The sequence below is a fragment of the Trachypithecus francoisi genome, unplaced genomic scaffold (assembly GCF_009764315.1).
Source record: "Trachypithecus francoisi isolate TF-2019V2 unplaced genomic scaffold, Tfra_2.0 Contig01440, whole genome shotgun sequence".
Taxonomy (NCBI): domain Eukaryota; kingdom Metazoa; phylum Chordata; class Mammalia; order Primates; family Cercopithecidae; genus Trachypithecus; species Trachypithecus francoisi.
Genome location: NW_022681431.1, coordinates 21,566,488 through 21,570,206, shown reverse-complemented (window position 1 = coordinate 21,570,206; position 3,719 = coordinate 21,566,488). Strand labels below are relative to the sequence as shown.

General features: G+C 47.5%; 1 pseudogene; it reads left to right on the top strand.

Moving 5' to 3' along the window:
* The first annotated feature begins 2,578 nt into the window (after positions 1-2,578).
* Positions 2,579-3,369, top strand: LOC117092070 (annotated as a pseudogene).
* Positions 3,370-3,719: the final 350 nt, after the last annotated feature.

The following is a 3,719-nucleotide window of genomic DNA, read 5'->3' as shown; positions in this document are numbered from 1 at the left end:
CCTCCTGGGAGTGCAGCCCAGTAGGTCTCAGCCTCATTTTATCCAGCCCCTATTCAAGATGGAATCACTTTGGTTCAAATGCCTCTGACAGACATAGATATAGATGTTAATATAGACAAATACAATCCTTATGAAACACCTGAAGACAACGTATAAATGATTTCAGATCAAACAGAAAATATGGTATCAACATCTAGTTCCCAAGGGGACTGAGAAAAAGAAAAACAGCCTCTTCTCTATGTCTTAATGTATAATTACAAAAAATTCCATACAGCCTGCATCAATTAAGCTCCTTCTATGTACCTGGCACCATGCTAAGAGATTAATGAACATAGTTCCTGCCTTAAAAGCTTCTCAATCTAGCTGAGGAGAAAGCCACACCAACAAATAACCATAATATAAAGCAGACTATAAAAAGTGCTACAATAAAGATACAAAAGGGCAGAAAAATAATGGGGCTGTTTGCTTTGTTTTTTCAAGGACCACAAATTTTAAAAATGTACCAAGGCATCCAGCAAGGGCAAGGGCTAATTGGCAATCTTCAGAGGTTAGCAACAACAAATGAAATGAAAACACGACTCTCATTCCCCAAAATAAAACACACTGAATTATGGCCACAGATACCTTCTCAGTTCTCCTAAAAATGATCTCAATGTCTCTTCTGCATTTACGACCTGAAAAACTCTGTAACAATAAACCAAAGTCTGGAGAACAAACCAAAATAAAGAATAGAATTACCATCTTTTCCCTCATCATGGCCTTATCTCTACCTCAGCCTCCCAGTTCATTAAAGGTGTCATTCCTTGCTTTGCATAACACAAAGACTTGCCTATGGGCCAATTTGAAATGACTCAGGATAATAGCCTTCTGAAAACACTTAAAAGTATTTACTTCCCACATCTATGTATCCCATAAACATGTGTTAAACACTTGCTGAGAGCCTTACACAGTGCGAGATTCCAGGATCAAGAGAACAAGATGTGGTCTCATCCTTGATGAACAAGACAGTCCAGAGATGATGGAAAGGGAGGAAAGAACGAATCCATCAACAAATAAGGACATTTGAAAGTAGTAAATGGCCAGGTGGTACTGTGGCTCACACCTGTAACCCCAGCACTTTGGGAAGCTGAGGAAAGAGGATCCCTTGAGTTCAGGAGTTCGAAACCAACCTGGGGAACAGAGTAAGACTCCTCTACAAAAAAAAAGTTAAAAAATGAGTACATGCACGTAGTCTCAGCAATTTAGGAGGCTGAGGCAGGAGGATTGCTTGAACCCAGAAGTTTGAGGCTGCAGTAAGCTGAGATCACATCATTACACTCCAGTCTAGGCAACAAAGAGGGACCCCGTCGAAAAAAAAAAGTAGGCCGGGTGCAGTGGCTCATGCCTGTAATCCCAGCACTTTGGGAGGCCGAAGCGGATGGATCACCTGAAGTCGGGAGTTCGAGACAAGCCTGACCAACATGGAGAAACACTGTCTCTACTAAAAATACAAAAACAAAAAAAATCAGCTGGGCATGGTGGCACATGCCTGTAATCCCAGCTATTTGGGAGGCTGAGACAGGAGAATCGCTTAAACCCAGGAGGCAGAGGTTGCAGTGAGCGGAGATCGTGCCATTGCACTCCAGCCAGGACAACAAGAGTGAAACTAAGTCTCAAAAAAAAAAAAAAGAGTAATAATGCTCTACTGATTTTATGTCCAGGGTATTAGAGGAGCATCCACACACTGTTTCGTATGCATAGCAGCAAAGAAAGAAGCCAGAAAATCAAATATTTTAGAAAGAGTCAAGTCATCTAGTATATGAAGTCTGGCTTCTAAGAGATCTCTTATTCCTAGCCGCTTCCCTCTCCAATTCATCTTGCATTCTAGCACTAGGTCAATACTCATAAAGTTTACTTCTAATTGTATTAATCCTCTGCTCAAAGAGTTCTAATGCCTCTCCTCTTAACTATCCAGTGAAGTTCAGGCTCCTTAGCAATGCGCCCAAGCATTCCAAAATTTAGCCTCAGCCTGCCACTCCAGCTTTGCCTTTTTATTCAGTAAATATCAATTAAATGTCAAGCATGGGAGACACTGGGAAAATCAAGAGATCAGAAATTAGTCAAGATTCCTAATTTCTTTGTAGAAGGGAGACAAATTAAGCAAGCAAACGGAAAATTTCCAATGGAGTCAAGTGCTATGAAGAAAATAAAGCCGGGCTAGAGAATGACGCGTGTGGGAGACCACTCTACCATGGGTGATTAGGAAGAGCATCTGAGCACGAGACATTTAAACGGAGCCCTGAATAACGAGAAGCAAGCCACATGACCCTCTAGGGGATGACTACGTCAAGCAAAGGAACCAGCCAAGGCAAAGGCCCGATGGAACTATGAAGAGCAGGGTGGGTAGAGCGTCAGGAATAAGGGAGAGAATGGTGTGAGACGAGGTTGGAGAGTCTGGACCACGTAGGCCTTATAGCCCATGGATTTTTAACCCCGCGTATGACGAGAAACCATTAGCAGGTTTTAAGAAAGGCAGCAGGTGGTGGATCCTGTGCCTGGCCAGCCTCGCCCGGCCTTCCCTCAGACCCACCTGACCGCCATGCGTCCCTCCTCCTCCCCACCTCGTGGCCGGCAGCAGGCCTCCAGCTTTGGCTCCGTGGACTGGCTCTCCCAGAGCAGCTGCCCATGGCTGACCCACAGCCGCAGGCCTACTGATGTCTCCCCGGGGAGCCTCCCTGGACCGAGCCAGACATCCAGCACGTGGGAGCCCCCTCAGGCCGTCAGCATCAAGGAGGCTCGGTCCTCAAATCTGCCTGCGCCGTAAAGGGCTGTGGCTGGCTTAAGAAGCCAAACCCCTGGCGGGCCCCCTGTGTCCACACAGCCTTCACCACCAAGCAGGTCGGCACCATGGAGGGCGTCTTCCGGCACCACCAGTATCTGGGCGCTCTGGAGTGGAAGAGGCTGGCCAGGGAGATGAAGCTCTCGGAGGTCCAGACAAAAACCTGGTTTCAAAATCGCCAGATGAAACACAAACAGTACATGCGGGGCTCCCAGCTGAAGAGCCCCTTCTCGGGGTCTCTCCACGCGCCCCCGGCTTTCCACTCACCATCTTCTGGCCTTGCCAATGGCCTGCAGCTGCTGTGCCCTTGGGCACCCCTGCCCGTCCCTGGGCTCTGATGCTGTCCCCTGGCTCCCTTCTGTGGTCTCTGCCAAGTGGAAGAAGAGGTCCTGGCCTCTGCGGGGGCTTCCTGCTACAGGCAGCCTCTGGCGTACCACCCCCCAAGCCCAGGAAGTGGCGTGCGTACGCTGGGACCAGCCCTGTCCACCGGACCCTGGGGCCTGTGTACTCGGCCGGAGACGGGGGGATGCATTTTGAGGATGCACCTCTGACTCCGTTTCCCAAGCACGCGGTCTGTGAGGATCGCACCTGGCGCCTACCTGGAGGACTCAGCTATTCTGTTCTGTTTACATCGTGGCGGCACCTCTCACCCTGACCCACGCAAAGCTTCTGGAGCTTTCTGGAGAATATATTTATTAAAGCCACCTCTTCACTGTAAGTTACCAAAAGGGTCCGTTTAGGAAGTAAATGAAGGGTAGTGAACAGAGTCAAACGCAGAAGTGGGCTTGTTATGGGTAAGGCTTTCAGCATATGATAAAAGGATAATTTGTTTTTTTAAAAATGTTGGAAAGACTGGTTTTCCAGTTGGAAAAAGTAAAGTTTGTAAGCTTTGTGTGTAAAA